General features: G+C 42.2%; 1 protein-coding gene across 6 annotated transcripts in view; it reads left to right on the top strand.

The window, feature by feature from the left end:
• The first annotated feature begins 19,732 nt into the window (after window positions 1-19,732).
• The window catches only part of PRDM2 (PR/SET domain 2), a 131,849-nt gene continuing 123,766 nt past the window's right edge, over window positions 19,733-27,815 (top strand). For 5 of the 6 annotated variants that reach the window (XR_011247554.1, XR_011247553.1, XM_069544903.1 and 2 more), the window contains exon 1: window positions 19,733-19,859. The gene's annotated coding sequence lies outside the window, so the exon portion shown is untranslated. The remainder of the gene's footprint in view (window positions 19,860-27,815) is intronic. The other variant, XM_069544904.1, reaches the window with a different exon arrangement.

Below are 27,815 nucleotides of genomic sequence, written 5' to 3'. Positions count from 1 at the left end.
TAATTCTAGGCCCTCTGTCCATGTGGCAATAAATATGACCCCAAGCTACTCTAGACATACATACCTTATTATGTAAGGTATCACATGATATATGCATAATATATTAACAGACATACCTTATTGTCTTTGTTTCCAAAAGGACAGAAAATATCTCCTTCAACAAAAATTTTGCCCCAAAAAAGGGAACTTCTCCAGTGGTTAAGACCCTGCACTTATACTTCAGGGACCACAGGTTTGCTCCCTGGTCAGGGAATTAAGATTCTACATGCTGCATTGTAGGCCAAAAAACAATTTTTTTTTAAGAAATAAACCTTAGAAAAGTCTCCTGAAGGGCAGATCCAAGACAGACTCATCCTCCTAGATCTAAAACAATGTCTGCCCCAGGAAATGCAGGAGCCCACTGGGCAGGCCTAGATTCCTCCCCATCCTTCACACTTAGTATGGCAGCCCATGAATGACATGGTCTGGGAGCAAGGAAGGGAAATTTCCCACAAAAAATTTAGGACATGAGTTTGAGCAAGCTCCAAGAGATGGTGAAGGACAGGGAGACCTGGTGTGCTGCAGTCCATATGGTTGCAAAGAATTGGACACAACTGAGCAACTGAACAACAACAGCAAATTAATATCAAAAGTGGGGCCTAATGTCTGGCAGAGAAAAATAACACTTGTCCAGTTCATACACTAAATGAGAAGTTTCTCACTAATAGTTTGCATTATTGAAAATGGCAGTGGGTGGCTCACTCAGACTGTAATGAACAAACTAGAACAAGGACCAGAAATCACGAACAGGTCTCCCAGGAAAGCTACTTCCCAGGGCTCATTCCCAGGCTACCACAACCAGAATGTCACATTCATTCTGGAAGATTTCCATTTCCGCTTGGGAAGGAGCCGAGTGTGAATTCCTGTCCCCTTTTCAGTTGCTGTTGGCATAGCAACCATTTCTTCCTGTTGCCTGAAGCATTTGGGTGTGATATTAAGATTATTTTCAACAACACATCAATGAGTTATTTCTTTAGTGAGTATAGAAAAGTATTGTTTTTTTCAGGGGGAAAAAGCAAACACTTAACTTTTGAACCACGTGCACCAGATTTTTGTTGTTTTTCAGTTGCTCCGTCATGTCCGATTCTTAGCAACCCCATGGACTGTAGCATGCTAGGCTCCTCTGTCCATGGAATTCTCCAGGCAAGAATACTGGAGAGGCAGCCATTCCCTTCTCCAGTGGATCTTCTAGACCCAGGGATCAAACCTGGGTCTCCTTCTTTGATGGTCAATATCGAAATCAGATTGATTACCGTTTTTTTGCAGTCAAAGATGGAGAAACTCTATACAGTCAGCAAAAACAAGAACTGGAGCTCCTTGTTACAAAATTCATGCTTAAATTGAAGACAGTAGGGAAAATCACTAGGTCATTCAGGTGTGGCCTAAGTCAAATTCCTTATGATTATATGTTGGAGGCGATGAATAGATTCAAGGGATTAGATCTGGTAGACAGAGTGCCTGAAGAACTATACACAGAGGTTTGTAATATTGTATAGGAAGTGGTGACCAAAGAAATAGAAATGCCCCACAGCTTGGTCTCCTTATAAATCCAAATCCCTTATGAACTTAATGTTAAAGACTATGTCATTTCATCTTCAGGTAAGAGGTTCCAGCTTGTGGAATATTCTACTTAAGCACAGCACCAATCATGATAGAAATGGTCTTTATTGTATTATCAAGTTTATGGAGAACTGTTTTCATTATCATCCAGTTCTATGAATTTCTTCATTTCCCTTTTTCATTTCTTCTGCATCCTATAGAGTGTTTTAAGATATAGTTTTCCAGACATATGGTATTTTTGTAGTCATATTGCATTCTGAAATTCTAATTGCATTATGGCTGAAGAACTTGGTCAATATGGTGTATGTGATCTTGGTTCCTCTGGAATTTATTGAGGGTTCTTTTATGGCCTAATTCATGGTCTACTTTTTTGGGTATTTTTTCCATATGTACTGGAAAATATGCAAGAAAAAGATGGTGTGTTCTTTTTTTTTTTTTTTTTGGGTCGCTTCTCTTTCACAATATATTATGCTGAGCAAAGATCTGAAAATTCAAAAAGTGCAATTAATAAATTCAAGATGTATAAATATCTGTATGTATTACATATATATGCATACATATCATATACATCAATGCCTCAGCCCAGCAGGGACTTGTGGTACCCTCAAACACCAGTGACCCAGAATTTCCACAGGGAAAGGGAGATAATCATTGTTTAAGAGCATTTTGGGGAAGAATTGAGAACAGAACTTTGAAATCTTTCCTCCCACCTGACCCCTTAGTGACACTGCAGCTTCCACCACCCAGAATCACATATACCCACAATCACATCAAGACAGGTTTTAGCCAGAGTTTCCAACCTTTTGTTACTGTTTTCTGTTCTTACTTTATGGAAGCCACATCTCTGTGGCTTGTTCATTTTTCAATAGTTTCTCCAAGGTTGGTTTTGGGAGGAAAGAAAGAGCAGCCTTTATTATCTTGCCATTTTGACACTCTGCAGATCAAAGAAATGTATTCACTTAGCATTCTTTTCAGAGTTGTCTGGGAAACATTTGCTCTGGTATATTCCAGAGTACTTCCTGTTCATTTTATTGCACACTATGCTCAAAGTATGTAAGTCAACGACAGACATCTGACTGTCTTTACAACTGAAAAGTTGAGATAGAATTCACATACTGTACTTCTTTAAAGTTCAGAATTCAGTGATTTTTAGCATATTTACAAAGTTGTACAATCATCATCATTATCAAATTCCAGAAATTTTTCATCACCCCCAAAAGAAATCCCATGCTTATTTGCAATCACTCCCCATTTCTCTCTCCCCCTAACCCTGGCAAACATTAATCAGATTTCTGTGTTATGAATTTGATTTACCTATTCTGAATATATATTATAAATGAAAGCACACAAATGTGGCCTTTGGTGTCTGACTTCTTTCATCTAATGTTTTCAAGTTTCATCAATGCTTCATTCTGTTTTATGACTAAACAATATTCCATTGTATGAATTACAACACATTTTGTTCACTCGTTCATTACTTGATGGGTGGTTTGCACTTTTGGATATTACGCACAATGCTGTATTGATTATTCGTGTACAAATTGTTGTGTGGACATATGTTTTCAATTCTCTTGGATATATATCTAAGAGTGGAATTGATGGGTCCTATCGTAACTCTGTGTTTAACTTTTGAGGAATTGACAAACAGTTTTCCAAAGCTGCAGCACCATTTTCAAGTCCCACCAACAGTGTATGAAGGTTTCCATTGATCTAATTGCTCCCTGCCAACACTTGTTATTGTCTCTCTTTTTGATGATAGCCATTCTGGTGAGTATAAAGTGGTATCTGGGGTTTTGATTTGCATTTCCCTGTGACTAATTAGGTAGAACAGCTTTTCATGGCTTATTGACTATTTAGAAGTCTTGTTTGGAGAAAAGTTTCTTGAAGTCTTTTGCCTTTTTGAGAAATTGGGCTATTTTTCTCTTTATTGTTGAGTATACATTTCTGGATTCTAGACCCTTACCAGATATATGATTTGCAGATATTTTCTCCCATTGTCTGAGTTGCCTTTGCACTTTCCTGACAGTGTGCTTTTGATGGACACAAGTTTTAAATTTTGATGTAGTCCAAGTTATCTATTTTTTTTCCTTTAGTTTCTTTTGCTGTCATGTCTAAAAAACCATCTATTCAAGTTTCATTTCATGAAAATTTATTCTTACATTTTCTTCTAAAACCTTTACAATTTTAGCTCTTACATTTAGATACTTGATCATTTGATCCATTTTGAGCTGATTTTTGTGTTTGGTGAGAGAGATAGGGGTTCAACTTCTGTCTTTAGCCTGTGGCTTTTCAGTTGTACTGGGCTTCCCAAGTGGCCCTAGTGATAAAGAAACCGCCTGCCAATGCAGGAGATGCAAGATATGTGGATTTGATTCCTGGGTCAGGAAGATCCCCTGGAGTAGGAAATGACACCCCAGTATTCTTGCCTGGAAAATTCCATGGGCAGAGGAGCCTAGTGGGCTATAGTCCAGGGGACCACTAAGAGTCAGACATGACTGAGCAACTAAACACACATTCGCTGTTCCAGCACCATTTGTTGAAAAGACTATTCTGTCCCTATTGTATTGCTTGGCACCTGCATCAAAAATCAATTAACCATAAATATATGGACTTATTTCTGGACTCTCAGTTCCATTTTATTGATCTATGTCTGGCCACAACAACTGAGCCCACACTCTAGAGCCCTAGAGCCGCAACTTCTAAGCCCACGTGGCTAGAGCTCATGCTCTGCAACAAGAGAAGCCACTGCAGCGAGAAGCTACACACCACAGCAAAGAATAGCCCCCACTCACCACCGCTGGAAAAAGCCCTCACGCAGCAACAAAGACCCACTGCAGCCAAAGAAACGAGTCTTCTATTTTTAAAAGACGAGGAATAGGTCATATTAGGGACATTAAATGACCCTTTGGGCTTCCCTTGTGGCTCAGCTGGTAAAGAGGAGAAGGGAAGGGCTACCCACTCCAGTACTCTGGCCTGGAGGATTCCATGGACTGTATAGTCCATGGGGTCACAAAGAGTTAGACGCAACAACTGAGAGATTTTCACTTTCACTTTCAATTTCAAATGAGCCATTTGAGTTTGATTGTTAAGATTTTTTTTAATGAATTTTACCTTCAAATACTTTTCTCTCTGAAATTCTGAGAGAATAAGAATAAATTGTTTCCCTTATTTTTATTACCTTGGCAAGGTGTAATGTCAACTTCAGCCTCATCTAGTTTTTCTCTGCATCAGAGTGAGGGACACTCTTCAGGTTCATTTTCACACTACACTGAACTCATCATGTCATCTTTCATTTATTCATTCTACAAAACCTACTATAGGTAAGGCACAGTGACAGATACAGAGGAGATAGAAAGGGTATCTCTGTTAGGTGAGCACCTTGCTAGTATATGACAGGCATGGTGACAAATGCTTCATATACGTTGATCTCTGTCTTCACTACCCCCTGCTGAGGCAAGTTTATCATTATTACGATTATACTTTTGGTATTATTCTTGTTATTTACCTAGGCCTAGAAAAGTTGAGTGGTTTGAACAAGATCATCCAGCCAATTAGTGGTGGAGGTAGGATGCAAACCCAGGACTAGCTAAGTGCAGAGTCCAAAACAGCCCTGAGAACTAGAGCCGGCTCTCCATATTACAGAGGTAAGTAACTCACAGTCCTTACCCTCCTGCTTCTAATAGCTTCCTGGGGACAGACTGACATAAACACCAAGTAACTGGAGGATGCATGCTAACACAAGGGTGGTTTAGAAGAGATACACATTCCAGGGGATCCAAAGAGGGCTTCCACCTGGGGGTCAAGAAAAGCAGTAAGTTGAAGGCAGGAAGAAGAAGGAGGAGGAGAAGGAGAATACGGAGGATGAGGAAGAGAAGAGGAAAAAGACGGAAGAGAGGAAGGAAGGAAGAAGAAGAGTAAGAGGAGGAAGAGAGGGAGAAGGCAGTAAGTTGAATCTTGATGGCTGGGGACACTCCAAAGCAGGGAGCGAGGGAAGAACATTCTGGAGAGCAGTAGCGTCAAAGTGAGGCAGGTGCATGATGCATTTGAGGAAATGTGTAAACTGTCACTCACTGTGTCTGCATCTGCGGGGAGCTAAGGCTGGATAGGGAGATGGGAGCAGATGCCCGCAAGAGCAGAGCAGAGGAAGGGACATTTTGAGATGTGAAGGAGAAGGTTGGGAGGGGTGGATTTCTGCACAGGAAGAAGATAACCATCCAGGCTAATAGCCATTTCATTATTGTCTCTGTGAAGGTCGGATGGGTATAAACATGATGAAGCTTGTCTTTTCTTTAACACATTTTTTTCCTTTTCATAAAATAATCCTCACTTAGAAGTTCACGTGCACGGATAAAGAACAAAGTGAAACCAAGTGCAGAAGATTCAACAGCAAGCATTTCATGCTACACTTTAAGGAGAAATATTGCAGGTCTGTGAAAAACCAAGTTTATCTGAAAGCATGGCCTCCAATATAAAAATCACTGAAAGGAAAAAGAAAAAATTTTAGCTGTTCAGTTTAGTTCAGTCGCTCAATCGTGTCCGACTCTTTGTGACCCCATGAACTGCAGCATACCAGGCCTCCCTGTCCATCACCAACTCCCAGAGTTCACCCAAACTCATGTCCATTGAGTTGGTGATGCCATCCAACCATCTCATCCTCTGTCATCCCCTTCTCCTCCTGCTTTCAATCTTTCCCAGCATCAGGGTCTTTTCAAATGAGTCAGCTCTTCACATCAGGTGGCCAAAGTACTGGAGTTTCAGCTTCAACATCAGTCCCACCAATGAACACCCAGGACTGATCTCCTTTAGGATGGACTGGTTGGATCTCCTTGCAGTCCAAGGGACTCTCAAGAGTCTTCTCCAACACCACAGCTTAAAAGCATCAATTCTTCGGGGCTCAGCTTTCTTTATAATCCAACTCTTACATCCATACATGACTACTGGAAAAACCATAGCCTTGGCTAGATGGACCTTTGTTGACAAAGTAATGTCTCTGCTTTCTAATATGCTGTCTAGGTTGGTCATAACTTTTCTTCCAAGGAGTAAGCGTCTTTTGATTTCATGGCTGCAATCACCATCTGCAGTGATTTTGGAGCCCCCCAAAAATAAAGTCAGCCACTGTTTCCACTGTTTCCCCAATGTATTTGCCATGAAGTGATGGGACCAGATGCCATGATCTTAGTTTTCTGAATGTTGAGCTTTAAGCCAACTTTTTCACTCTCCTCTTTCACTTTTATCAAGAGGCTCTTTACATTCTAGCTGTACTGTTACCTAATATTATTATAATATGCTTAGTACCAATGCTACATTTCCATTATATTAAGCATGATCAGATGCCATTTCACAGTATTACTATCTCTTTGTGATGATTAATTGTATGTATCAAGTTGGAGGGTGTTTTGGATGAGATTAGCATTAAGGGACTTCCCTGGTGGTCTGGGCTTCCCCGGTGGCACTAGTGGTAAAGAACCTGTCTGCCAGTGCAGGAGGTATAAAAGATGTGGATTCGATCCCTATCTCAAGTTTGGGAAGATCCCGTGGAAGAGGACATGGCAACCCACTCCAATATTTGTGCCTGAAGAATCCCATGGATAGAGAAGCCTGGAAGGCTACAGTCCACAGGGTTGCAGAGTGGGACACAATGACTGAAGCGACTTAGCAGCAGTAGCAATAATGTTCTCCATAGTGGCTGTACCAATTTACGTTCCCACTAACAGTGTAGGAGGGTCCCCTTTTCTCCACACCCTCTCCAGCATTTATTGTTGGTGGATTTCTTATGGGGGCTTCCCAGGTGGCGCTACTGACTGAATGGCTTTCTTTGTTTTGCATATGTTTGTTCACTCTCTGTATGTCGCCCATAATAAAAAGTGAATTGCATATGATTTTTACTTAGCTAGTTTTTTTTTTAATGTGTATTTTTGGAGTGTTTTTCACAAAGTAAGAGATATCCCAACTACTCTATTTTTAACCCAAAATATCCCTCTTGTCAATTATGAAGCTTTCAATTATGAAGCTTTTCTGCAGTTATTTATATAAACAATCAGAATAATAGATCTTAGAACTAGAAGGACTCTTAGGGGTTTGGTCTAGCTCCTTAATATCACAGGTATAAAAATAAGACCCAAAGATATTATGCACCAAACTTTAAGAATGTGTATGACTTTTAAGAAGTCATACACACTCAAAGATTCTTAACCACAAATTCTTAAAAACAAAAACAGAACACTAAAATAGTTTTCTAATACTGAATCAAGTATTTTAAAAAGAAACACCGGAACCAGCTTTACATTGAAGAGCCTTTCATAATCCTACATAAAAGATTAGTTTTGTTGTTGTTCAGTTGCTCAGTCATGTCCGACTCTCCGACCCCATGGACTGCAGCATGCCAGGCTTCCCTGTGCTTCACCATCTCCAGGAGCGTGTAAGGAGTAAAATATTTCTTTGCTTGGCTGTAACTATAATTGCCATATTTCACCACAATGAATGGTTGGGGTATTGCAATTTGCGATGTCACCTGAGTAAATAAGAAGCAATTCATAGGAATGACTGTTACTTTTAATCCTATCAGGAGTAGAAAACGTTCCATAAACATTGCCCAGGGTGTGCGGCTTTCTCAGGCATTGGGTGCTTGCTGTCTCTGAAAGTAGATATAACCCTGATTGGCATAAAAAGATGTTAAGAGGTTTCAGTCTTACTAGTTAATTTTTTTTGACATTTGTTCTCAAATATTGTTAATATTAAACTTTCTATATTGCCATCTTTATATACTGCATCATGAAATACATATGGAAATAGGCAAGGTCCCTCTTTAGTCCAAGTGGAATCTGAGTTTACTGATATCTTTAGTTCAAGTAGCAACAGTATGAGCTCAGTTTTTTCCCATTGTTAGAGGGTTCCAGCTGGTTTTGGGCAAGATTCCTCTTTGGCTCTGTTAAGCATAGTCCTGATCTTATAATGGAAATACACTTGGCATGAACAGCGTTCATTATTAAAAATTATAGGGGGAATGATATGTTATGGATACAACATCCCTATTTTGATCAGTGTATTCAACCTTTGTGCCAATCAATTTTTTATCCCTTATTCAGAATGAAATTGATTTGGGTTCATACATTCTAAGTAGGGGCAAAAATTGGTTTCTTGGGAGATACAAAAATCTAAGCCATAAAACGTTTAAAAATTCTTGGCCGTACATTCTAAAAACAAAACACCAAGAACTTTTCAAAGTCTGAAACAAATATATTCAAGAAGAAATATAGGAGCTAAATTTATATTTAAAAGCCATTTATAAGCCCAGAAGTAAATGGGTGCATATAAAGTCAAATTATTTTCAACAAGGGTGCCAAGATCATTCAATGGCAAAAATATAGTCTTTTGAGGACATTATGCTAAGTGAAATAAGCGAGTTACAAAAAGAAACCTTAACACTACTGAACTGTACACTTAAAAATGGCTAAGATGGTAGCTTTTATATTATGTGTATTTTACCACAATTAAAAAAACTGTTTAAAACCTTCATAAAATATTGATTTATTCCCTGTTACAATATTTGTTTGCTTGTAAGTGACTACAGCCATGGTATTTCACCAGAGTGTAAAAATCTCAGTTGTACAGATCTTCCCGACCCAGGATCGAACTCAAGCCTCTTTTGTCTCTTGCATTGGCAGGTGAGTTCTTTACCGCAAGCGCCACCTGGGAAGCCCCCAGATATAAGGTATAGCTATGATATTAAAATTTCATGGCAGGGGAAGGACAACGGGGGGAAAATGTCTAAAACTTAAGATGCAGAAGGTAAGGAAAAACAAGCTGAGAAATACTCTTTTTCCTTAATGAGTTACTGCTTTGTACTTCAAAGGGGCTTCCCTTGTGGCTCAGCTGGTAAACAATCCGCCTGCAATGCCAGAGACCTGGGTTCGATCCCTGGGTTGGGGAGATCCCCTGGAGAAGGGAAAGGCTACCCACTCCAGTATTCTGGCCTGGAGAATTCCATGGACTGTATAGTCCATGGGGTCACAACGAGTTGGACACTACTGAGTGACTTTCACTCACTCACTCACTTCAATTGGGCAGACACATGTCTAATGGTGAGACTGGAAAAAGGCAAAATAATCTACAGTAGGGTTTGTCAGCATTTGGACATTTGGGGCCAAAACAGTTCTTTGTCATGGAGGGGGCTGTCCTGTCTATGGTAGAATGTTGAGCAGCCTTTCTGGGATGGGAAGGAAATCCCTGGAGAAAGAAATGGCTACCCACTCCAGTATTCTTGCCTGGGAAATCCCCTGGAAGAGGAGCCTGGAGGGCTACAGTCCACAGGGTTGCAAACAGTTTGACACGACTGAGCCACGAACACACAGACACACACAGACACAGACACATACAGACACACAGACACACACAGACACACACTGTCCTCTGCCACTAGAGTCCACTAGCACCTCCAGTCCAGATATAACAACCCCATTTATCTCCAGACATCCACTTAGGGAAAAATCACTACTCCACAATTAATGAAAGTTAATCATAACTTGGACAAAGGGTAGGTTCTGAATAGGGGCTCAGGCTCAGGTGTCTCAGCCCTGGCGGGTATCAACAGGTGTTGTTTTCAGCTGTGACCTGTGTATGAATGCTTTATATTAAATGATGATCTCTGTGACAAAGGAATGCCATGCCTCCTGAACCTGTTTGGGAAGCTTTGGGAAGGTATCATTACTTCTATTGTTAGCCAAAGAATCTGGGGATGACAACAAAGTTTAAATGTTTGGGAGGGGTGGAGGAGGCAAACAGTCAAATTAAACTGGAAGAAAAATGAATTCACAGCAGGCCTAGAGTTCTTGCTAAGATGGTCTCGCTAACATGGCTAGTGGAGGTGATGGAATTCCAGTTGAGCTATTTCAAATCTGAAAAGATGATGCTGTTAAAGTGCTGCACTCAATATGCCAGCACATTTGGAAAACTCAACAGTGGCTACAGGACTGGAAAACGTCAGTTTTCATTCCAATCCCTAAGAAAGACAATGCCAAAGAACATTCAAACTACTATACAATTGCATTCATCTCACATACTAGCAAAGTAATACTCAAAATTCTCCAAGTCAGGCTTCAACAGTAAGTGAACTGTAAACTTCCAGATGTTCAAGCTAGATTTAGAAAAGGCAGAGGAACCAGAGATCAAGTTGCCAACGTCCCTTGGATCATCTAAAAAGCAAGGAAGTTCCAGTAAAACATCTACTTCTGTTTTATTGATTATGCCAAAGCCTTTGACTGTGTGGATCACAACAAACTATGGAAAATTCTGAAAGAGATGGGAATACCAGACCACCTTACCTGCCTCTTGAGAAATCTATATGCAGGTGAAGAAGCAACAATTAGAACTGGAAATGGAACAGACTGGTTCCAAATCGAGAAAGCAATATGTCAAGGCTGTATATTGTCACCTTGCTTATTTAACTTATATGCAGAGTACATCATGCAAAATGCCAGGATGAATGAAGCACAAACTGGAATCAAGATTGCCAGGAGAAATATCAATAAACTCAGATATGCAGATGACACCCCGCTTATGGCAGAAAGTGAAGAACTAAAGAGCTTCTTGATGAAAGTGAAGGAGGAGAGTAAAAAAGCTGGCTTACAACTCAACCTTCAATGGCAACCCACTCCAGTATTCTTGCCTGGAAAATCCCATGGACAGAGGAGCCTGGTAGGCTACAGTCCATGGGGTCACAAACAGCGAACATGACTGAGTGACTTCGCTTTCACTTTTCAGAAAACTAAGATCATGGCATCTGGTCCCATCACTTCATGGCAAATAGATAGGGAAACAATGGAAACAGTGTCAGACTTTATTTTCTTGGGCTCCAAAATTACTGCAGATGGTGACTGAAGTCACGAAATTAAAAGATGCTTGCTCCTTAGAAAAAAAGTTATGACCAATCTAGACAGCATATTAAAAAGCATAGACATTACTTTGCCAACAAAGGTCCATCTAGTCAAGGCTATGGTTTTCCAGTAGTCATGTATGGATATGAGAATTGGACTATAAAGAAAGCTGAGCACTGAAGAACTGATGCTTTTGAACTGTGGTGTTGGAGAAGACTCTTGAGAGTCCCTTGGACTACAAGGAGATCCAACCAGTCCATCCTAAAGGAGATCAGTCCTGGGTGTTCATTGGTGGGACTGATGCTGAAGCTGAAACTCCAATACTGACTCCAATCAGTTCTTCACTTGATGTTAAGAACTGACTCATTTGAAAAGACCCTGATGCTGGGAAAGATTGAAGGCAGGAGGAAAAGGGGATGACAAAGGATGAGATGGTTGGATGGCATCACCAACTCAATGAACATGAGTTTGAGTAAACTCCGGGAGTTGGTGATGGACAGGGAAGTCTGGCGTGCTGCAGTCCATAGGGTTGCAGAGTTGGACACGACTGAGTGACTGAATTGAACATGGCTAATGTGCTTCTATTTCACAGTTCACGTTTAAATTACAAGACAGTGCATAGGTTTTTATCAATCTATATTATTTATTGAAGGAACAAGTGTCTACCACTGTGCAGATAATGCAGGTATGTGCAACCTTGTTTCCACTCTATGGGGTGTAGAATATGTTTGGGACTTAAAATATACTCATGCATTCGCGCCACTAGCATTTGATTAATTGCTGACAGTGATTGTATGGATTCATATAAAGATGAAACCATCAATATGGGCTCTACTCCTATACTGGGTTTAATAGTGTCCCCCCTTCCCAAAATTCGTTTACACCCAGATCCATGTGATCTTATTTGTAAATACTGGGTTTACAGATGTAATTTGTTAAGATGAAGTCATATTAAACTTCTTGTTGTTCAGTTACTAAGCTGTGTCTGACTCTCTGCCAGTATCACACCAGGCTTCCCTGTCCTTCACCATCTCCCAGAGTTTGCTCAGACTCATGTCCGTTGAGTCAGTGATGTTATTGGACTAGGGTGCGTCAAAAGCCAATGACTAGAATTCTCACTAGAAGGCCATATGAATACACAGAGAGACAGAGGGAACGTGACCATGTGAAGATGAGAGATTCGGAAAGATGTATCCTCCCAGCCAGGGAACGACAAGGAAACCACCAGAATCCAGGCAAGGTATGGATAGAGAAGGACAGGGAAGCCTGGCACACTGCAGTCCATGGGGTCTCAAAGGGTCAGACATGATTTAGTGACTGAACAACAGCAGTAGCCTCCAGAAATATGAGGATACGTTTCTATTGTCTTAAGCCATCCTGTTTTGTGATACTCTGTTAAGGCAGCTCTAGGAATCGAACTTAACTCCTAAGCGGGGATTTCATCAAAATGCTGAAGAGAGAAGAGGTGAAGAGTGAATTCTAGATGAAAATCAAGGTGAAGGAAAACAGAGAGCAAAGAGTTTCCAGGATGTAGGTGTGGATGGTGAGAAGTGGGAAATTAGTGCGACACATTGTTCAGGTTGATGATGAATGAGCTCTGTCTGGGTAGGTAGGACAGGCTGTCCTGTCTGTGGACACCCTGGAAAGGGACACAAGAGTTGCCAATCTGCAGAAACAAATGCAAGTCAAGGCTTTACCTCCTCAGGGCTATCTGCATATTTCTCTACCTGATTTATTTTCTATTCCTTCTCATGCTGCTTGCTATTTCCTGCTGAAAAAGATTTTCACTTTATGTCTTTGTTGCCAACCTATATGTTTTATTCATGCTCTCATGGTGGTGTATCAGTGAATTAATTCTGCCTTCAAGGAAGATGAAGTCTTTCATAAACTTCCCTTTGTATTCTCTAGAACAAAACTACACTGGCTTTGAGCTTGTTACACAAGTGGTTCTGAAATAGGAGAGACTGCTGCTACGTAGGGACTTCTGTGTGGGAAATTCAGTACTTTTTAACAGATTTATTAATGTGTTTGGTTCTAAAAATGTGGTATAAGAGATGTGATGAAAAATCTAGATACAGTACTCTGAATCTTTTTAGAGGATGGATTACATTTATTTTAGGGGTCATGAATTTTTAGAAATGTTAGCATGTTGTAGTTGATTTTCTTTCTCGTCTTTCTATACAATTCTTTGCTGCTGTTCCAATCCAGAAAAGGTTACCAGACAAACCACAACTGTACAAAATAATAATTCATTCACTTTTGTGCAGCCCCTCCCCAACATTCCACCCTTTAAAAAAAAAGTGACTTGAGGGACTTCCCTAGGGGTCCACTGGTTAAGATTCCGTTTCCAACGCAGGGGTTGCAGGATCAATACCTGGTTGGGGAACTAAGATCTCACAAGCTGCAAGGTGCAGCCAAAAAGTAAATAAATAAAATAAAAAATAAAAAGCGTTTAATATTAGTTATATTACAAAACCACTATAATGAGTCTAGTTAACATCTGTCATCACACATACATAAATTTTTTTTCTTGTGATGAGAACTTACAAGATTTTTTCTTAGCAATTTTCAAATCTGCAATATTGTATTATTAACTATAGTTGCCATGCTGTACGTTTCATGCCCGTGACTTATTTGATGACTGGAAGCTTATACCTTTGAACTACCTTCATCCATTTTGCCCACCCCTCACTCCCACCTCTGTTCTCTGTATCTATAATCTCTTAGTTTTTCTGATGTTGTTGCTGTTTTATTTTTTAGATTCCACATATAAATGAGATAGTATGATATTTATCTTTCTCTTACTTCACTTAATGCCCTTGAGGCCCATCCATACTGTCATAAATGATAAGATTTCATTTTTTATGGCTGAGTAGTATTCCATTTTGTTTGTGTGTGTCTATTGCATTTCTTTATCCATTCATCTATTTATGGGCACTTGGGTTGCTTTTGTATCTTGGCTATTATAAACAATAAACAATGCTGCAATGAATATGGGGGTACATATATCTTCTTGAGTTAGTGTTTTCATTTTCTCAGATAAAAATACAGAAGTGGAATTGCTGGATCATATGGTAGTTCTGTTTTTAATTTTTTGAGAAAACTCCATGTGCCTTTCCATAGCAGTTGTATCAATTTACATTAACACCAACAGTGCACGAGTTTCCTTTTCTTTACATCCTTGCTGACATTTGCTATTTCTTGTCTTTTTGATAGTAGCCACCATAGGTATGAGGTGATGTCTCATTGTGATTTTGATTTTCATTTTCCTTATGATTAATGATGTTGAGCACCTTTTCATGTGCCTGTTGTCCATTGATATGTCTTTGGAAAAGTGTCTATTCAGATCCTCTGCCCATTTTTTAAATCAGATGTTTTTTTTTTGCTATTGAGTTGTATGAGTTCTTTATATATTTTGGATATTAACCCTTTATCAGATATATTTTCTCACATTCAGTAGGTTGCCTTAAAGTAATATTGAAATATTTAAAAAAGGAGTGGGGAGCAAACCCTCATGGAACACATACAGAGCAACAGGATGCTGTTCTCATCTTAGTCTATGGCCATACCACCTTGAATGTGCCCAATCTGGTCTATTCTAGACCTACACTGTGCCCTGCTGCACTTTTGTAAGCAAGTCCAGTCTGCTCCACTAGATCCTAAGTTCTTGGTGTGCAGGTTGGTGTACCTCTGTACTCTTCCTAGTGCCTAGAAAGCGTATTGCTAAGAGCACCTTGATGCCTGGGAAGTGGTCTGGCCAGTAGAGCAATTGTGGACTTTGACCCTGGACAAGTCCTTGAATTCTGCCTCTCCACCACTGTGCCCCTTACAGCCCGTGCTTTATTGTCTTCACTTGAAAAGCAGCAGCCACTGTTGCTGCTGTCGTAAGGATTACAAAAACATAGTATCAAGTTCACGCACCAATTAACCCTCATAAAGGTTCCCGCCTTTCCCCTTCTTCCCATTACATCTCACCACTGTTAAGATTCCTCTATATATCTGGAGGCTGCACAAGTCTTTTCATTGAAAATGTGCAGCCAAAAGTGTCCATCATGCAATAACTTGTCTCTTTAGTCCCTAGAGTTTCCATCTTTGAACTTCGTTCATTTATCTTTAATCTGAACCCAGAATCCAAGCTTCGAATCTTCTGGCTGCTGGTGTGCTTGTTCAGACGTCATTCCTTGTTTGGGTAAGTGACTTGGCAGAGAGATGATGAGCAGAGAGGGTGAGGTGGAGAAACTGGGAGAAGAGACTCTGGATCTCATTCAACACAACTTGCAGTCAGGAGGAAAGGGGGCTCAGTGTTTCTAAAAGAAAAAAAAAAAGTAAGTGATGTATTATTTGAACAAAACATGGGTTCATTTGATGTCATTGCCCTTAGACACTTCATCCTTTATCTGCTCATGTTCTTCTCTGATAGTCCAGGGAGAGTATTTAGAATGGTCTCTTTATGCAGGTGGCTCAGCTGGTAAAGAACCTGCTTGTAATGTGGGAGACCTGGGTTCGATCCCTGAGTTGGGAAGATACCCTGGAGAAGGGAAAGGCTACCCACTCCAATATTCTGGCCTGGAGAATTTCATGGACTATATAGTCCACGGGGTCGCAAAGAGTTGGACACGATTGAGCAACTTTCACTTTTCACTTTATACAGGTATTTAAAAAAATACTTCCCAACTACTACCCCAACTATCTTGGGAATAAACAGTTGAGAGCATGTAGTGACAGAGTTGTCTAGAGCAGTTCTCACGTTTCTTTTAGTTGAGGGGAGTAAGTTAATTTGTTAGATAGCTTAGTAGGGAGCTAAGCTGTCTAGGTTCAAAACCTGGTTCTGAGGACTTCCCTGGTGGTCCAGTTGTTAAGAATGCTCCCAATGCTGGGGATGTGGGTTCTATCCTTAGTCAGGGATCTAAGATCCCACATACCTTGGGGCAACTAGGTCACATGCCACAACTACACAGGCTGCAAGAAGATCCCACGTGTTGCAATTAAGACCTGATGCAGCCAAAAATAATATTTAAAAGCAAACACACCAATCACCCCTCTCCCCCCAAACCTAGTTGTTTCTAAGCTTTCCTGGCCTCCATTTCCTCATCTGTAAAGTGAGGACAGTGCTTATCACATACGGGTGCTATGAGGATGAATGAGAGAGTCCATGTAAAATACCCAGAATGGAAGCCAGTGGAGAGTTACCATTGTTATCATCCAGGTAATCTGAAGTCCACTGACTTTCCCATTGGCAATGTGCTGTAAGTTCTTTAATCTTGGCAGTAAGGCCTTTCATGTTTTTAGGAGCACTGCTGTAGGTCTCCTGGATGGATGCTTAGCAGGAGCTCTGTGGCTCCTATTGTAACCATATGGTGTCTTTCCAAAGCACAGTGTCTTTGGTCCACACATATTTGCTGAAATCCAGCCACATCCGAAGAAGCAGGGAGAAGACTTTTTTTTCCCCATTAAAAGGCTCTGTCTAGCATTTCTTCTCGGAGAAGGCAATGGCACTCCACTCCAGTACTCTTGCCTGGAGAATCCCTTGGACAGAGGAGCCTGGTGGGCTGTAGTCCATGGGGTCGCTAAGAGTCGGACACGACTGAGTGACTTCACTTTCACTTTTCACTTTCATGCACTGGAGAAAGAAATGGCAACCCACTCCAGTGTTCTTGCCTGGAGAATCCCAGGGACGGGGGAACCTGGTCGGCTGCCGTCCTATGGGGTTGCACTGAGTCGGGCACGACTGAAGTGACTTAGCAGCAGCAGCAGCATTTGTTATGTGCTAGACACAGTTTTGGGTATTGGGATGACAAATGACGACTGTCCTCTATAATGGTTGTGCATGCCATGGTACAAAACCAGCCAGGACCTGTGCTAGATGTATCTGTGTAGAATGGAGTTTCATTCCTGTTGTAGATCCAAAGTCTGCATTTTACATTTCCATCCCTTGATACAGAAATGGCCCATGAGATGTGATGAAATGTCTCAAAATCCTTCCTTCTTCCTTTAGCAATATTTTTGCCTTTTAAAACCTTTTCAAAGAGGCAAAAGAGTGATATCAGACAGATAATGAACACTCATGAAATCACACTGTATTATCAATAGTTCATATATTTTTTGGATTAAATTGAGAAAATATTTATTATTTTTCCTGAGACGTAGCACAAATTGAAAAATATAAAACGTTCAAGAGACATATGCAGATAAAAAATACACAATGGCTGAAGAGGTGGAATTAAGAAGTGCTAAAGATAGACTCAATTTAGCAGGCTAAATAATGTCCCCAGAATACGAATTTGAGCTTCGCAGGTGGCTCAGTGTTAAGAATAAACCTGCCTGTGCAGGAGACTTGGGTTGGATCCCTGGGTGGAGAAGATCCCCTAGAGAAGGAAATGGGAACCCACTCCCGTATTCTCGGGAATGCCTGGGAAATCCCATGGACGGAAGAGCCTGGTGGGCTTACTGACTCAAAAACAACAACAACAAAGATATTTTCATGTCCTAGTCCACCATGGAAAGAGGATTTTGTGATTAAGTGAGAGATTTTGAGATGAGATTATATTGGGTTACTTGTGTGGGTCCCAAATGCAATTACATGTATCCTTAGAAGAGGAGGGCAGAGGGAAATTCAACTGCACACAGAGGAGGAGAGGATGAGAGGATGGAGCGCAGTGTTAAAGATGCTGGTCTTAAAGACTGATGTAGCCGCAAGTCTAGGAATGCTGGCAGTTGCTAGAAGCTGCAAGAGGCAAGATTCTCCCCTAGGGCCTCTAGAGGGAGAGTGGTCTTGTTGATGTCTTGATTTTGGCTCAGTGATACTGATTTTAGACTTTTGGCCTCTAGAACTGTGAGAGAATGTATTTCTGGTGTTTTAAGCCACCCAGTTTGCAATAATTTGCTGCAAGAGCAACAGGAAACTAAAACACCCATTTAAATGAATGGCAAGGAGGACAACCACTCTTTTCCATTTTCCACCATCTCTTGGCATGTTGCTTCCTAGTACACCTTCTGGCTCACTGTGTCACTTTTATATGTTCCTTTATTTTCTTTTGCACGCTTTTGAATGCCAGATGGCACATAGCTTTTATTTTATTTTTTAGGTTTATTTGGATACTGGTGTTTTGATTATGGGCGGAATATGGGTGGTAGAGTCTCCCTCACTTATTTATCTGATGAGGTTATTATCTTGATTTGTTCACTATACTAGACTAAGTCGTTAGCATCATCCCTTCACAATAAGATGATAATGCACGTTGACTCATCATGTTTTCTTAAAATTAAACCCTAGTTACATAAACAGATTTGTAGGCTCCTTCAGAAGTTTCCAAAGAGAGACCAACTGCATCTAATTTAGTGTGTCTCCTCCTTTGGGTGGGTCCTTTCCACAGGCGCCTTATGCCGCCCATTTCATTTAGATTCTTCCTGATTCCATTCTCAGGGCTTTATCTTCAAGTAGTCATGGCCTTAAATACTATCCATATGGGATATAACCCAACTTTCTATCTCATCTTCAGCCTGCAGCTTTCTCCCTCACTTCGGACTCCTTGCCGACGACTTCCTGCTAGATGTCGCTCCTCGGAAATCTGTAACAGACACCTCCGACTCAACTAGGCTCATCTCCATGAGAGCATTCATTCATCATCATCCTGGCTGTCTACTTCCTCATTTGTAAACAGTTAAGTTCCACAGGACAAGGCCAATGTCATGTCTGTGCGTTACTCCCAGCACGTAGCGCACTGCTAGCCACATGGCCAGCAGGCAAGAAATACTCTTTTGTAACGAAGGAACAAATAAACCCAGCTGCATCCTCCCCTTGGAGCTGGATCTTTTGGGGGTAGGTAGACTGGTCCTTTAGACAGGAGTGAAGAAAGGGGTCTATGTTTCCTCATTTGACAGGGACTTAGTGATGAAGCCATTTTCTTTTTCCCTCCAGGTTCTCCTAGTAACTTTCGATTGCGCAGAATCCCAAGCCTTTGGTGCAGGCAGACTGGTGGTGGCAAGCCCGGGCCTGGCCGCCGGGGTCCTCGGGGTCCCTGTGAGGACGGCCGCGTGTCGGGACGTGAGCAGTCCCGGTCGTCGTGCCAGCGAGAACCGAAGTCGGGGATCCCGGGCGAACACACCTCGGAGCCAGGGCGGCCCGGGTCGGGGCCCTCCGGGTGTGTGAGGCCGGGGTCGGGGTCCTCCGCTGGAGGCGCCTCGGGGGTCTGCGCAGTCGGGGGTCGCGGCCCTTGGCGACGGCGCGGGTCCCGGAGGTCGCGCGGCCGGCGCCGCCCGACGTCACTTCCGACCGGAGCCAAGATGGCGGTGGCGCGGCCGCGGGCGCCGGGGCGGGCGGAGCGGTGGCGGCGGTTCGGGCGGCGGCTCTCGGCGCTCTGAGGCGCGGGGCGCGGCGGGCGCAGCCAGGTAAGAAGCAGCCAGGGCGGGTGGCTTCCGGGACGGCGGCGGGCTCCGCGCCGGGACTCCAGTCTCTGTCCGCGAGGAGCGAGGCGGCGGCGGCGGCGGGAGCGACACGCCGGGGACCCGGGCGCGCAGGGCCAGGCGGGCCGGCGGGCGCGCCCCCTTCGAGGTCTCAGCGTCCCGCGCTCGCGGCGCCCCCCGCTATGAGGCGCGGCCCGCGGGCGGCCGGAGTCCGTCCCTCCCGCGCCGAGCACCCGGGCCCGGCCTTGGGCCCCGGCGCGGGGAAGTTCTGGGGTCCGCTTTGTCGCCGTTGGCTAGCCGCGCGCCCCGCGGGGAGTACGCGGGTGGGCTGCCGGGCGGCGGCGCCGGGCGGGCGGCTGCGACTCCAGCGGGATCCCGGTCCTGGGCCCGCGAGGGTGCCCACCGGTCCCAGGGCCGTTCCAATTTCAAGTGATCTTGTTCTTCTTTTTGTGTGTTCCAACCGAACGTGTCTCTCACACTTGCATTCTGAATTTGTTCAGTGTTTCGCGTCTTTGTGTTTCCTAAATCCACAAAGTGTAGTTTAAGCTCGGAAACGTTCTCCCGCGATAATCCCATCACAGACCCACCGGTGTTTTTGTGTTTAACAGACAGCGCATTTCTCTCTTACGCATTTTGTTACCAAAGATGCCCACGAACCTATTTTTGATGGTGGCAGGAGAGACACGAAGTAGACCAAGCAGGTCAGCGTCTTTACCCTCACCTCCGTGGTGGCTCCCGACCCACGCGTAAACCCCTGCCCACAATGTGTCCAGACACGAGCTTCGGAAACAATCCCACGTCGACCCGGAGAGTCCACAGTACCTCCACTACGCAGCTGTAATTTCCCCAGAGAGAGGACACGCATGCTGGCCCCTCATCTTCCATTGAGCGTTATGTTGGGGTTTTGGTTTTATTTCAGAACGCGTTTTGGTGAATCCCAGTTAAGTCTTTTAAATCCCTCTGATCAGACACTAAAATGGCCCTACCCAGAAGGCGATTAAAATATTAAAGTTTTTGTTTACTACAGGATTATTGTTAAAAGCAGTCAGTCTTTTAACAACAAACAGACCCTTTCAGTGGTTCTCTTAAGATGCCAGACTTCATCTCGATTTGATCAGTTGCATGCAAGTATGTTGGGGAAATGTAGGCCTTTAAACATTTTTTTTTAAAACATGTTATGAAATGTGCTGTACAGATATTAAGGAGGAGGAACTGAGAGACATATTATATATTCCTTTTTAGAAGGGTCTTGTTTTTGAGGTGGCATGCAGCTGCCCCTTCATTCTCCTGTAGGCTTCCTTACAAACACTCATTTGCCCACATTGTTTACACATAGAATCTCAGTATAGCCTTGAGAGGATCTTAAAAGATAGTCCAGCTCCCTCATTTCAAGCGTTGGGAACTGAGATTGAAATTCATAGTGGGACTGACATTTGTTCACAGCTTCTAGTATTCCAGGGCTCTTTTTACACATCTAATTCCGTTTGGTTTAAATAAGTTAATATATTTGAAGTGCTTAGAAAATCACCACGTGCATAATCAAAGCGCTCAGTAGAGGTTCATTTTTGTTGATTCTGAAGATGGTTTTTTTTTCACTGAAAAGTCGGCAGGTTCACATTTGTATTTTCTCATTTTGTGGACAGTTCCTGAAACAATTGGGCGTAAATCTGTAATAACGTGTTAGTTTTGTAAGTACAAAACGGAACAAAAGATTCTCACTGAAAATAGAGAAAAACACAAAGAAGGAATAGAAATAGACCATTCCCTTCCCAGTCAGATAACCACTGTGAACATTTTGGCAGACCTCCTCCTTACTGTCTCTCGGTGTGTGTGTGTATATTTTCTTTCCTTGTTTATATTTATTCACTTCTATATGTTTGCACTTTGTACGGGATAGATATCATATGCTATATATTGTTTATAATCTCTCTTCTTTTATGATATTGTGAGCATATATCCATGCCACTAAATCTTCAATGCGATTTTTAATGGCCACATTGTATAGGGTGGGCCATAATTTATTTATCAATTCCGTATTGATCAATAAGGTTTCAACAGCTTGAGATTTTCTTTTCTTTAAGATTTGTTTAAAAGTTTTTTCTATTGTGGATTTTCAAGCCCTGTCATCTTTTAAGATACGTGAAAAATATAAATTCTGTTTTTTATCCTCTAAAGACTCATTTTTCCTGCCAGTGCAGTTTGAAGAAATAGCACTCCATTTCAGCTCCGTTTTATTCTCCCTCATCTGGGTCTGTGCAGTTACAGACATATATCTGCACGAATATTCTTTTGATGATTATTTTACCTTAGATGTTTGTTTATTCCTGGGACTGTTTCTTTAAGCTGCCCAGCTCTTTTCAAGTTCCAGATCTGATTTACAAACCTTTTAAGTCCTGTTAAATCATAGACTTTCCGGGATGGAAAGCACCTTAGGTTATTTACTATTTTCATGTCTTCTGACTTGCTTTTCATGCTGTTTTTAATCCTCGCGCAGAAGAAAAAAAAAAGCCCGTGGGCTGCCTTAGAAAACTCCGTAGTGGGGAGCAAAGAGGGAGTAGGTGGACAGTGCGGGGAAATTGTCAAGCTTGTGTGGCAACATGTAGATCCAGGGAGTTTCCAGGTGATGGGGACGTTACCCGACAGTGGTGACTGCTGATCCTGCTGACATCTGTCCAGGGCTGTGCAGTTTGCCTAGAGCTCATCAGCGATGCCTTCGCTCCTCCGAGGGTTTGCTTAGAGGTCTGGGATACTGTTCTGGCCCTCTCCTTTCGAAATTAGATGCTTATACTTATAGCCAATAATATAATCTTCATAGGGTGACTGAAAGTACTACTTAGATCTCATTGAAACAAGGTTTCTTAACCTCAACATGGTTGTGGGGCTGGATCATTCTTTGTCGTGGGAACTGTCCTGTACCCTGTAGGATATCTGGCAGCGTCCCTGACCTTTGCCCACCAGATGCCAGTGGCACCCCCGCCGCCCAAGTTGTGACAATCCATAAACCCTCCAGACATTGCAAGATGTCCCTTTAGAGCTACCCCAGTTTTTAGCCACTGCTTTAAAGGAAGGCCCATCTCACTGGATGGTTGAATCATAGAAGCGGTTTATGGAATCTCTGTAGTCAAAGAACTGTAAGAATATATGCCACTCGTTTATGTGAAGTTCCCCTTGAAGCCAGGGAACAGGCTTGTTACAGGTGGAAGTTCTTTTCCTGAGTTTGGTTTTATGACTTTGTCCATTTAATTTTTTAAAAAAAATCTTTTGGCTGTGCTGCATGGCATGTAGGCTCCTTGTTCCTCCGTGAGGGATCAAACCCGTGCCTCCTACATTGGCAATGAACAGTCTTAACCATTGTACCACTAGGGCACTCCCAATTTTATGACTTTGTTGAATGGTCACTTTCGGCAGTTTTGCTTTGGTGCCCCTTTCATGGCAAGACATAAAGGAACTTGAGGTAACACGGAAACTATGGAGAAGTTTTCCTGATAAAGGATCAGCATTCCCAGTATGTAGATTAAATGATTATGAACTTTAAATTTTCATAGACTTGAAACATGGTGAATAATTTAAGCTTGTGGTCTGTTATACTGAATAGCACAAAAACAGTGGTCTTTTCTTCTAGAAAATGGAACTTCGTGAAGCAGCCCCTTGAATATTGCAGGAAGAAGCCTAACTAATTTTTTCTAAAATTTCCTTTTTTAAAAAAAAAAAACAAAAAAACAATTCAGGGTTATGAACTGAAAGTGAAAAATTTGTCCTGAAGAAATAAAATTGATTTTTGCAGTGTTTAGCTAAGTTTATTACTTTATAACTTACAGATAGGTTATTGATATTTGTGACAAACCTGCACCTTCCCCTGGGGGGAAAAATGTAAGTTGTCAGGTCTTTATTTGAATTCTTTAAAAGAATAGATAGTATAGATTGAATTTTTATCGTGGCATAAGTAACCTTTAATAAGTTGTAATAATAGTAATAATAATAATAGTGTTAGAACTGACTGAAAAAAAGAGAGGCGCTCTTGAACCACATTTGGTAATGGAGTTGTTTTCTGAATGACAGAATATCTGAATATACAGAATCACATTCATTCACTGGAATGAATGCTTATGTCATTTAACTGTTTTTTCTTAAAGAGAATGCCTTTCTTTCCCTACCTCCACTTCCCTGAAGCATGAATTAGAGTTATTGTATGTAATAAATCTGGTTCATTTGGAGTGAAATATGCTTATAATATTTTTCTCAGTACAGTATAATGTTTTTTCTTAGAGTCTTGGTTCATGTCATCTACTCTGTTTTCATTTATTAGTCCTTTGGAACATGCAGCTGAATACTTATATATTTGCTAGCCATTTCAGTGAAAAGGATATTTTGTACCTCTTGCAATAAATCATATGATAGGCTTTGCTTTGAAAGAGCTAAATTATTTCTTGGCATAGCTTGCCTGAAATATGGAAAGCAAAATGCAACTGTTAGTTTGATTACAATGGGCAGCCTGTCTGGAAATTGGTAACACCTACAGATTTTACATGTGCTTGTATGTAGTTCCACTAAGACTATGTTAAATTCTGGTGGAAAAATTCTGTGGCATTTTCAAGTAATTTAAATGATGCCGTCAATATTTGAAAAGAGTTGTGAGATTCACCAGCCCTTATATACAAGTATGAATGCTGCCCATTTCATAAAGCCTTTTTAACACCACGTAAATTAAGCATACATTGGAGGATCATTATGAAAACTAGATCCTAAATATTTCCCAGTCCATGAGATTTATTCTCGGGACTGCCATCATCCTGAAAGGCCTAATATTAAAGTACCTAAAAGAAGGAATTTTAAAAAGGAAGGAGTCTTAGGACAGATGTGTGAAGCTCTGCTGCCTGAGGTTGTTGAGCAGCTCAGTCCCCTTGGTTTGGGAGATGAATTTTGTGTCAGTGCAGTTCTCTGATAATAGAGTGCTGCCTCGATATACAGGATGAACTATATCCCAGCTATGTTCAGGGGCGGCATTATTTCTGGCAGTGGGAGGGGTAGGACAGTTACCCTCTCTCTCCTCTTTGTATTTGAAAAGTGAGTACAGTGATTACCTCCATCTTTTATTCAGATATTTTAAGATGAACAGATGAACATGTGAGCAAGCAATTTGAGATTCTTTAGGTTTTTCAAAAACAAAACTAGCATTTTGCCTAATTTTTTTTTAAAATAGGTATTGAGGGATGTTGTTCTTTAGTCTCTAAGTCACTTCTGACTCTTTTGCAACCTGTGGACTGTAGCCCGCCAGGCCCCTCTGTCCATGGCATTTCCCAGGCGAGAACCCTGGAGTGGGTTGCCATTTCCTTGTCCAGGGAGTGTTCCCCACCCAGGAATCCAGCCCACATCTCCTGCATTGGCAGGCGGATTCTTTACCACTGAACCACCAGGGAAGCCCATTGAAGGGTAATGTGGCACGAGGATTTCTTGGAAGAGAAATCCTTCCAGGTTATTTCTGAGTCCTAAAGTTTTTTTACTTATCCCATCCTCCCTCTGCTGAACATGGTGAAAGGGGAAACTTTTTTCCTTCTTTCCTCCATGCCTTTCACAAAGCCCAGTCCTTTGTCTTCTATACTCTTGCTGGGTATTTTTTCCCTTGGGATTTCCTCTGTCTCTGGGTCTTCCCCTGGTGGCTCAGAAGGTAAAGAATCTGCCTGCAATGCAGGAGACCCAGATTCAATCCCCGGGTCAGGAAGATCCCCTGGAGAAGGGAATAGCTACCCACTCCAGTATTCCTGCCTGGAGAATTCTATGGACAGAGGAGCCTGGAGGGCAACACGACTCAGCGACTAGACCAACACACTTTCCTCTGTCCCTAGGCACCCCCTTGTGGCTGAAGACTTCTAAATCTCAGTCCCCCGCCTTGAAGACAGTCTGTGCTGGGACTTTTTTCCCCATTTAATGGATGCAGTTTTCCATGGCTGTCTGGCCCCTCTTCTCAGAGTCTCTAAAATGGAACTTACCACCTTCCACTTAAATGCTACCTGTACTCCTGGCTTATCTGTCTTTAAAATACACTCATTCTTCTTGTCAGTTACATTCCAGATTTTGTTGAACTCATCTTCACCATCTCTTTTTACGTCCTGTTAGGTTTGAAAACACATTCTGTTCATTCTTCCTCTACAGCGTTAGTCACATTTTTCATTTCTTTTCTGCTATCATGAGGGTTTCAAAGGTTTATTGCTTATCATCCAGATTCTTAGCTGGCTTGCCTGGCCCCAGTTTTTCTGGCTGCCCTTTCCTCTCCTTCCTCTTCACTCTTAACCTGTCAGTTTAACCTTCCTACATTGTTAGGCCTCACTTGGTTTGTGGCAGTTCTCAAACTTTTCTGGGGCGTGTTACCCACCCCAGGGCAAAGCTGCCCTCCTGATGGGCAGCCCTGGAAGCAGGCTGTTTCCCTGGGCTCCTCCTGCCACACGCGTTCACTGGCTCTGTTTTTAAGAAAATCCTTTTTTCCATCTTTCTCTAAAGACCCTCCGGATTTGTGTCAGGAGGGGACTGGGTGGATACTGACTTCTTCACTATCTTTGAGGAACATTTCCTACATGTCAGGTTTACTTTTAACCTGAACTCAGACACCACCCTTTATGCTGGGAAAGATTGAAGGCAGGAGGAGAAGGGGATGCAGAGGACGAGATGGTTGGATGGCATTACTGACTCAGTGGACATGATTTGAGCAAACTCCGGAAGATGGTGTAGGACAGGGAAGCCTGGCGTGCTGGCGTCCATGGGGTCACAAAGAGTCAGACAGGACTGAGTGACTGAACAACAACAACAGATGCCCCAAGAACTGTTGCGTCTGCAGTGTGACAAAGCTGTGGGCTCGGCACACACCCCGACTTGAGGGGCACTGCCTGGCTTACTCCAGCCGGTGGCACCAAGAGGTGGTCCTTCATCCTCTGTGTCATATGTTGAGTCCCCGGCTAGGGGGAGGCATTCCTCTTTACCTTGAAACCAGAACCACTAATTATTTATTTTGAGAAGATGTGTTGTTCAGTTACTGAGTCGTGGAGAAGTTGAGGAAACATACTTTCCTTTAAACAATAAAAATTCGTATATGTATTAGAACTTCTTTTTTTAAAAATTTATTTATTTTAATTGGAGGCTAATTACTTATCGTAATGTATTGGTTTTGCCATACATCGACATGAATCCACCATGGGTGTACACGTGTTCCCCATCTTGAACCCCCCTCCCACCTCCCTCCCCATACTGTCCCTCTGGGTCATCCCAGTGCACCAGCCCTGAGCATCCTGTCTATCGAACCTGGACTGGCGATCTGTTTCACATATGATAATATGCATGTTTCAATGCCATTCTCCCAAATCATCCCACCCTCACCCTCTCCCACAGAGTCCAAAAGGCTGTTCTATACATCTGTGTCTCTTTACTTAAACTGTAGAGCAGTACACAAACATCACTTTGCAAACAGTTTTTGTTGTTTAGTTGCTAAGTTGTGTCCACCTCTTTTGCGACCCCGTGAACTGTAGCCTGCCAGGCTCCTCTGTCCGTGGGATTTCTTAGGCAAAAATACTGGAGTGGGTTGCCATTTCCTTCTTCAGGGGATCTTCCCAACCCAGGGATCAAACCCAGGTCTCCTGCACTGGCAGGAGGATTCTTTACCACTGAGCCACCGGGGAAGCCCCTGCAAACTGTAGGTGTTGCTGTTACTTTAAAATGCTGTTGAGACTAGAAATAGTTACATATTTAGAGGATAGACTCCAAACTTCAGGTCTCATTTAAAGTAGAAGAGTTGCTCCCTACCAAAATAATAATAAACTCCTGGGAGAAAATCTCAAGAAATGCACTGACTGTTGACCCTGGCATATTAGCAAAATATAGTTGTTACTCTTATCTGGTGTAACTTGTAATTTTGCTATAGGTTGTTCACTTAAGAGTTTCAGAAGTCTCCTTGTC

This window comes from Ovis canadensis, chromosome 12 (genome assembly GCF_042477335.2).
Source record: "Ovis canadensis isolate MfBH-ARS-UI-01 breed Bighorn chromosome 12, ARS-UI_OviCan_v2, whole genome shotgun sequence".
NCBI classification, from domain to species: domain Eukaryota; kingdom Metazoa; phylum Chordata; class Mammalia; order Artiodactyla; family Bovidae; genus Ovis; species Ovis canadensis.
This window is presented reverse-complemented; position numbering and strand designations above follow the sequence as displayed.